Below are 9,712 nucleotides of genomic sequence, written 5' to 3'. Positions count from 1 at the left end.
CAAGAGACATTCTTGCCATTCCTGTTTCAACGGTAGCCTCAGAATCTGCTTTTAGTACCGGAGGCCGCATCCTCGATCCCTTTAGGAGTTCATTGAGCCCCAAGATGGTGGATGCATTGATTTGTACACAAAATTGGCTGCGTAGTCGTGAGCACATCAACCTTATTGACTTGGAAGAATTTAATGAATATGAAGATATTAAATCAGGTAATCTTTTTACGTTTTACTTACTTTTTTTAATTTTATTTCATCTCCTTGTTGTTTATTTTGTTGTTCTAAACTTGATTCTGATGATTTTTTTTGTTATGTTTTCTTCTCAAGATTTGTCAACTTCTGTTGCAACACATGAGGGGCAAGTTGGGAATGAAGATGCTATTATTCTGGATTAAACAGTTTGGAGTGGACTAACTTTTATTTCATGTCCTATTTTGTGACTATTTTTATATGGACTGTTTATCTTTATATGGTTTATTTATTCTGGATTAAATTGTTTATTTTATATGGACTATTTTGCATGTTAGAAGGGTACCAATCTAATTGAAATATTCTAGTTGTTTTTTTATTAGTTATCTGCTTTCACCAACTCGAGCAACCCGAGTAACCCTACCCTACCCGAGGTCACCCGAAACGTCGCGGGTTTGTAGATTTAAGAGAGTGTCGCGGCTCAAAATTTTCTCAACCCGAACTAGTCGGGTAGGCTCATTTTTTCGGCTCAACCCTACCCTACCCGGCCGATTTACACCCCTATCTGCTTTACATCAAAATAAAGTCATTTTCTTTTACCCCTAGATTATGTCTAAAGGAAAAGGTACTGAATGCAAATTCCCTTGCCAAGAAAACAAAACAAAAAAGACAAGAAAATTCAAATAGAATACACCAAAAAAAAAATCCATTCATAGGATTACTTCTTTAAGTTGGGATCGTCAAACGAGATATCACTTGTCGTAGAGGTTGTAGATATATATATATATATATATATATATTCTCTGCTTTCAATCGAATATGTCATTTCCACATACAGAGCAAACTTGATGAGTACTAAAGTGCTGAAATTCAACTGAAAGGAAATTACTCTAAAAGAAAGGGAAAGAAAAAAAAATAAAAATCAAACAGAAAATTCCACAATTTGCTAAACGCAAAGCCATTTATTTCCTCAAAGACAAACCCTAGCTTACTTCAAACTCCAAACCTTATCTACATTTTTTTCCCCCTTCGAAACTGTAATCAAAGTTCAAATTAGAAATCAGAAAAGATAGAAAAATTTAGGCTTGTTCTTTTGGACCAAAACTCAAAAAAAGTTTAAACTCAAGTTACAATTTTATTCAAATTCATATTCTTTTGTAAAATTAAATTTGAACTTGATTTTTAACTCGAGTTTTAACTTGAGTTTGGGTTAACATTTGAGTTCAAATTCCTCTTTTAACTTAAGTTCTTAAACTCAAACTTGAGTTAATAACATATTTTTTCTATTCTTAAAAACACCATAATTTTTTTGTTTTAATTCCTATTGAGATTATTTTTTATATGCGTTCACAATGAAAAGACGAATATAATCCTACCCATATACCCTATTAAAATTTTCTATCACCATTGAGTTTTTATTAAAATATTATCTAAATACAAATTTAAGTTTTGACTCACCTAAACACAAACTCAAATAGATTCTCAATTTAAACCATAACTCAAATGTGCACATTCAAACTCAAATTAATTTCAACTCAAGTTATTTAATTTAAAATTTATACTCAAATCACTATAACTAAAAAATACAACCAAACAAATCCTTTATTTTCTCGAAGAACTTACCAAAAGTACCGACCAGAAACAGGAGTAAAGAGCACCGCTTACCTAATTGGAGACAGAAAAGCAGCAATAAGTGTTCATAAGTTCATAACGGTACAGAGCAACTGTGGTTAATTGGGGATTTGGGATAAGATCAATTTGGTGAAATTTTTCTTATTTTTCTTATTATTTTTTTAACACATTTGCCCTGAACTTGTTTAACTGTTGGAAGTAAGGTATTTCATTCGAGCAATGGCTGTTACAAAATGAACGAAAATTAACGTGTGCGTGTCTCTAAATGAGAAATGATTGACTTCACGAAAGTTTCCCTTCACGAATGTCACGAAAGGTCAAGAGTAATTTGTTTAGTGTGAATTCTTAACTCGTTCAGTTCGCCAATTTAAATTAAAATGTGACTATATTAGAATTTTTAAGTGTAATAAAAAAAATTAGATATGACTTTTTATTATAGTTTTTAACTATAGTAAAATTAAAATTAAAAATTCAAATCGGTAAAATGAATAAGAGCATCGTTCATTTTACTAATTTGAATTTTCAATTTTAATTTTGTTACAGTTAAAAGCTCTCACAAAAATTCACATCTAATTTTTCTACTATAGTAAAAAAATTTTATATAAAATTACATCTTAACCTAATTTAAAATTTAAATATGTAAATTAAACGAAACCGACTTATTACTTTCATATAAAAAGTATTCCACGTGGTAAAAAAGGAGACCGTACAATTGTTTCTCTCCAGTTTATTGTTTCCCTCCAATTTCTTTTCTTCTTTCCCTCATTCTCATGACTTTCCCTCGTCTTTTTACTCCATTTTCATTCCTATGCTCCAAATCGTCTTCTTCTTTCCAAACTCTTGATTCACCATAATTTGACAAACAAAAGCTCCAAATTTACTGGTAATTTTGATTTCTTCCTTTTATTTCAGATAACATGTTTGAAATTTTTTCCCTCTTGTTTTCATGATTTTTTTCTTTTTTCAGCTATGTTTTAAAGAAATTTGCTACCTTAGTATTTATACTAAATTTTCAGAGCATGATATGGAAATAAAAATTGTGAAGTCTAACATTGTTCTTATTAAATAAAATATAACAATATATAAAGAGTTAACGTTGTTTTTTTATAGGGCTGTCATGCAGCAGTCTCTTCATTTTTTTTTTCAATTTTTGTTTACTTTTTTATCTTTATTTTTTGTGAATTTTTTTATATTTTAATTTTGTGTGTTTTTTAAAAATATATTCTTCCTCACTTATTCTTACGAGAATAATTTTTTTTGCACGTGTGATCTTATTTATTTTTAGTTGATCAAAATAATTTTCTTTAAATATATCTCTATTGAGTTTTTAGCCAATTGTTATTTTTACACATATTAAGATTTTAACATAAATTCAGAGATCATTAACTGGTTGTATAAATGAATTTTTCAGTTTTTGATAAACAATAAACTCTTCATGTGTTTTTAACACGATAATAATGGAGCATGTTATAAAACTAGTATTAATAAAAGACCTAAGTTAATCTCAACCATGAATTTTTTATCCTTTAATCATAACTGTTAACCCTAGCAGCTAAAAGAAAACCCAAAAATTAATTTTTCAAAAAAAAAAAAAACATAAATCAAAAGAAAACACAAGCAGCCCTAGCAGCTAAAAGAAAACCCAAAAATTAATTTTTCAAAAAAAAAAAACATAAATCAAAAGAAAACACAAGCACAAGCACCTCTCTTTCCTCTATTCAATTTCTCCTTCCACACCTTTTTCTTTTCAAAAAATTAATTTTTGGGTTTTCTTTTGGCCGTTAGGGTTCAATCATATTGATGGATGGTCAAAAGATTAAAAAAAATTAATGGTTAAGATTAATTTAGGTTTTTTATTAATATTTTCTTTTATAATTAAGACATAAAATATTAGATGTGCTCTTTTAGAGCACATGTCAATTTCCGTCCATTGTGTAACAACCATTACTCAAAGAGGGTTACTTACAATCGTTTTAACAAGTTCTGGGGGTTGATTCATCATCATCATCAAAGGATATTCTCGAAACAATCGGGGTCAACTATACGGATTTCGGTTCTATAAGTAATGCGGTCTTCCCACATATTCTTACGCACTCCAAACTCTAAGATGTCCTCCCTTACTGCCCTCATCCAAGTTTTTAACGGTCTACCCCTTCGTCTACACCCTTCACGAGCTTGTCAATCTAAACATTTTCTAATTGGGGCCGTGTTTAGTCTCCTTTACACATGACCAAACTACCTTAGACGTCTCTCTCCAATTTTGTTCTCAAGATTAATTGTCAAAATTAAAAATTTGAGAAGCAATTTGCTAAACTACAACAAGTTCCTTTTAGAAGATTCCATGAAGCGACTTGTCGTTGGTTAGAAAAATGACTTGTCATTATTATTATTTTTTTTCATTTTCGTGGTAAGATGTCATTTGTTGTCTTTTGAAAGCTATTATTATGTATCTCCATTAGTAAACGACACGCACACAAAAAAAAAAGAAAAAAAGAAAAAAAAACATGCTCGGTTGGAATAACCAATGGCCAATACATGAAATTTTCGGAGCTGTCCTTATCAATCATTTCTCGAGCTTCAATAAATAAAAATATGTTAGGTTCCTGCAAGTCAAAAGTTCGATTGAAAGTTCACGGAGCAATATTTTTATAAATGGATCAAGTTTCCTTTTATTAATCTTGACTAACAAGCCTCCAAGGGAGGGGATTCCTTTCTCAGAGAATTACAAGAAGAAATGAAAACGAATAAGAAACGATAGTTATAGGGAATTCGAGGTTCCCCTGCCTCCAATGGTCTGGAACAAAAAAAATGACTCAATTCCTAAACAGACTCCCTCACACCCCACCCTCTTGTCTAAATACCTCTTAGCTAAACAACTTGTAACTAACTTGACACATCATCCTCCATTTTCCATAATTCCACTTCCCTCCCCTATTTCCTGCGATTTTCCCTTCCTGCCCTTCTTCCTAGCATAGCCCCCCCCCCCCCCCCCGAGAACAACCTTGTCCTCAAGGTTGAAGGCAGAAAACTGCGGCCGGATGGCTGCCACGGGATCCCAAGTGGATTCCCAGTCCGGAAGGCCCTGGCACTTAATCAACACCTCTGATTCTTCAAAACCCCCAATCATCACTACTCGAACAGCCAATACATCCACAAGTTGGACACAAAGCTCCAGATCCTCCGTCAGTTGAGCGGGCAGCGGTTGGACCTTAGCTGCAGCTCCCCGAAATGTCTTCAACTGGGAGACATGGAAGAACAGGTGTATGCGAGCTTCGTCAGGCAGCCTCAAGCGATACGCCACTAGACCAATGCGCTCCAACACTTCGAAGGGCCCATAGTACTGCGAGCTGAGCTTCTCATTGACGCGGGGGGCGAGCGATTTCAGCCTGTAGGGTCGCAGTTTGAGCAGTACCCTATCGCCCACCATGAAGCTCACTTCTCTCCGGTGACGATCGGCAAATTTCTTCATTCAGTGCTGAGCCAAGAGCAAGTGGGATTTTAGTAAATCGAGCATGGCATTGCGAAGGGTGAGCTGTTCTTCCACTGCTACGACCAGGCCAGGAGAATCGTGGAAACGATAGAGAGCTGGAGGCTCACGACCATATACAATGCGGAATGGGGTGAATTTGGTGGAGGCGTTAAAGGTCGTGTTGAACCAATACTCTGCCCATGGAAGGAAGGCTAACCACTGCCGTGGCTTATCACCTGCGAAACAGCACAAATAAGTTTCTAAGCAATGATTAACTACCTCCGTTTGCCCATCCAATTCCGGGTGGTAGGCCGAACTCGTATACAGCTTAGTGCCTTGAAGCTTGAACAACTCCCGCCAAAACCCGCTCATGAACACAGCATCACGATGGATCGCAGAATGCTGTGGAGCTTGACAACATCGAAAACAAACAGAGTGGCGACCTGCTTGGCGGAGAAAGGGTGGGCCAAGGGGCAAAAGTGGGCGTACTTCGACAAACGATCCACTACCAAAATGGTGTCAAACCCCCCGGATTTGGGAAGACCCCCAACGAAATCCATGGAGACGTCATCCCAAACTTGGGTCGGGATAGGGAAGGGCTGTAAGAGGCCGGCTGGGGATAGTGCTTCCATCTTATTTTTCTGGCAAACCTCACAATGGGCCACATAATCCCAAATATAGCGCTTCATACCCCGCCAAAAAACCACTGCGGACAGCCATTTGTAAGTGCGAACAAAACCCGAATGGCCACCTAGGACCGAATCATGGAACTCGTGGACCAGTCAAGCTATCCAAGGGGAACCCTCCGCCAACACCAGCCTGTCTTTGTAAAATAGCATACCGTTCTTCAGCGTATACCCTTCCATGACCTCCCATTGTTCTAGTTTTGAGATAATAGCAACCCACCCCGGCGTTTTGCGTTGCTCTAACCGAATAGCAGCAAAATCCCACATTTGAGGTATAGTGAAAGCAGCTAGGGGAACCTCAGCCCAGTCCCCTCTGCGGGACAATGCGTCGGACACCCGATTAAAAGCCCCCACCTTATACTGCACCTCAAAATCGTAACCCAACAATTTATATACCCAGCATAACTGCTCCGGAGGGAGTTGGCGTTGACTCATCAGGAATCTCAAACTCTGCTGGTCAATACGAACCACAAAATGACCTCCCAAGAGGTAATGTCGCCATTTCTGGATTGCTAAGACCACGCCCATGAGTTCTCGTTCATACACCGATTTCAAACGGGACTGAGGGGCGAGAGCTTTACTAAAAAAAGCAATGGGACGGTCTGCTTGCATCAACACCGCTCCCAACCCACTTCCCGACATGTCGGTCTCGACAATAAATTGTTTTGAAAAGTCTGGCATGGCCAGAACCAGAATTTGAGTCATGGCTGCCTTGAGTGCGCTAAATGCTCGTCCTGCTTCCTCCGTCCACACAAACCCCTTCTTCTTAAGCAGCTCGGTTAGTGGCCTTGCAATCGTCCCATAGCCTTTAACGAACCACCTGTAATAGCCGGTAAGTCCTAAAAATCCTCGCACCTCCCGCGCGTTGCTCAAGGGTGGCCATGAAGTAATGGCTTGAATTTTTATAGGGTCGGTAGCCACTCCATGAGCTAAAATAGTGTGACCCAAGTATTCTAATTGAGGCTGGCCGAAACAACACTTTTGCTTATTGGCAAATAGACGCTCGCGCTGTAGAACTTGAAGGACGATGGAAAGGTGTTGACGGTGCTCCTACTAAAAGCGGTTGTATACCAAAATGTCATCGAAGAATACAAGAACAAACTTCCGAAGATATTGCCGGAAGATGCGGTTCATGAGAGCTTGGAATGTGGCCGGTGCGTTCGTCAAGCCGAAGGGCATGACGAGAAACTCATAATGGCCCTCATGTGTGTGAAAGGTCGTCTTTTCGATGTCGGCCTCTTGCACCCGGATTTAGTGGTATCCTGCCTGCAAATCCAATTTGGAAAAAACTACCGCCTCGTGGAGTTTGTCAAGCAGTTCATCGATCATGGGAATCGGGAACTTGTCTGAGATCGTCACGTGATTCAGCGCGCAGTAATCGACACAGAACCGCTCACTCCCATCTTTCTTTTTGACTAGGAAGACCGAGCTAGAGTAAGGGCTGCTACTCGGCTGTATGATACCCGAGGCCAACATGTTTGTCACTAGCCGTTCGATCTCTCCTTTCTGAATATGTGGAAACCGATATGGCCAGACATTGGGTGTGTCGGCGCATCAAATACCCCCTCGAAATTGTCCACGACAGTTCGAACCTCCTGCGGCACCAATTCATCCCCCCTTTCCCGTGGTTGCTTCGAAAGTTCACAGACTACAACACCCCTGCCTCGGCTGGTGACAAGGATCTGACCAAGGAGCTCATCTTGGCCGGGGCGTAACACAAACTGGGGTCGCCCCGCCAAACTACCCACGTAGGCCCAACGCGGAATTTCATTAGGACTTTGGACCAATCCGCCCAAACTTCCCCAAGAGTGCTGAGCCACGAGACCCCTAACACCAAATTAGCCCTACCCAGTTCAAAGGGGAAAAAATTCTCAACCACCAAATGACCCTAGATCCAAACCTTAATATCCCGGCAAATTCCCGTTTGCTTGACACTTACCCCATTACCGACCAAAATATTGTTACTTACCGTGGAATCCAATGGCAAGTGCAGCTCCTTCACCACCAATTCCGAGATGAAGCTTGTTGAGAATAGTGTCCTAGAAGCATGAGATGTAATAGAATATTTATTATTTAATTAATAAAAGAGTTTATTCATCATTTGATATGCATATATTTATGAATATTTTATAAATATCAAATGAAAATTCCGTGATTGTTTATGTAACCTTAAACATAGTATATAAATGTTATATACGAGAAGATAGTGTTTAAGGATAATAATCAAAAACATTGTTCATGATGAATTTAATTAAAGTTTGGAATCTTTAATTAAAACATTATTAATACATGTCATTCCTATTTAGAATGGAACGGTGTTATCCGCACTGTTAATATGATGAGATATTGAATGAGTGTATTTCGCATAATAAGATTATGTGGAACAAGGACACAGACACAATATGAATTTCTAATAATTTTCGTTAAGCATAGAAATTCTGATTGAGTCTACCGATGGTCATATATAGGATGATCTTAATCCTGAGTTCTTAACAAACTCCTATTTATGGATTTATGTCTTTTGATTTACTCGGTACGGATTCCGAGACCCTGAATCATATTCCTTGTATTTTGGAGACATAATGAAATAGGTAGCTGAGAATGTTATTGTACGAGATGGAATCCATTCCTTCTTGAGAAAGAAATAGATAAATAATTCTCTTGAGTGTTGATTCGGTACTTGGATTAGTAAGAGCGCTATGCAATGACTATATCAAATGGACACTTCACAGTTTAGAAGTAATTTATATCTATAATTTCGAGAGTGCAATTCCAAGTTTATAGTGGAGTAACTATTGGAATTAATAGAATTAATTAATTAATTAAAGTGTTTAATTGATTATTAATTTTATTGGAGCTCGGGATTATAGGTCCATTAGTCCCCGCGTCGTCCTAGTAATTCTACCAGACACAGAGGGTAAAATGGGAAATTTTAGAATTAAGGAATTCTATAAATTAAATACTCGAAAATAATTAATTGAGAATTGATTATTATTTAAATAATGTGATTATTTAAATTTGAATTTGAACACATCTAGATTTATCCATTTAAACTTATTTGATAAGTTGTTCAATTTTAGAATTCAAATTAATTTAAGTTTGACTTAAATTTGAATTTGAATCTGAATCAAAATTGGACTACAGGATAAAGGATGATTTTTCTCTTCATTTCCTATCTGAATTGACGCCACACACAGGGTTAGGAAACCCTAATATGGCCAGCCACTTTAGAGATAAGGGGAAGGGATTTTTGTTCCGAAATTCAAAATTAGAGATAAGGATTTGATCTTGTTTTGAAGTTTGACTTCTACTCTTTAAATATGAGAATGATAGAAAATTGTGGACACAATTTTTGAAACATTATTCAGCCCTAATAATTAAGGTGTGGCCGAATTTACTCATTAGGAAAAAGAGAGCAAATATTTTTTCTCCAAAAATTCCACATCGTGCATGCATTGGTGTTTGTGAAAATTTGAGTGTTTGAGAAACATGTTTTTGTCTCACGTGTACCCACACACACGTCTACGTGGAATCTAAGAATTGACGTGGAAGACATTGGTATTCTAAACACAAAGATTGGAGCAAGGATGTTGGTCTCCGAATCGAATCCGGATGCGGAAGCGTGGTGGTGCGGGGAAGAGGCGGATCGTGTATAACAAAAATTTTCATAAAACTTTTGAGATACTCTATAGATTATATTAATTTATGCACGAATAAATTAATCTCATTAACTTATATATAT

This window comes from Morus notabilis, unplaced genomic scaffold (assembly GCF_000414095.1).
Source record: "Morus notabilis unplaced genomic scaffold, ASM41409v2 Scaffold2701, whole genome shotgun sequence".
Lineage (NCBI taxonomy): Eukaryota > Viridiplantae > Streptophyta > Magnoliopsida > Rosales > Moraceae > Morus > Morus notabilis.
Note: the sequence above shows the minus strand (reverse complement) of the source record.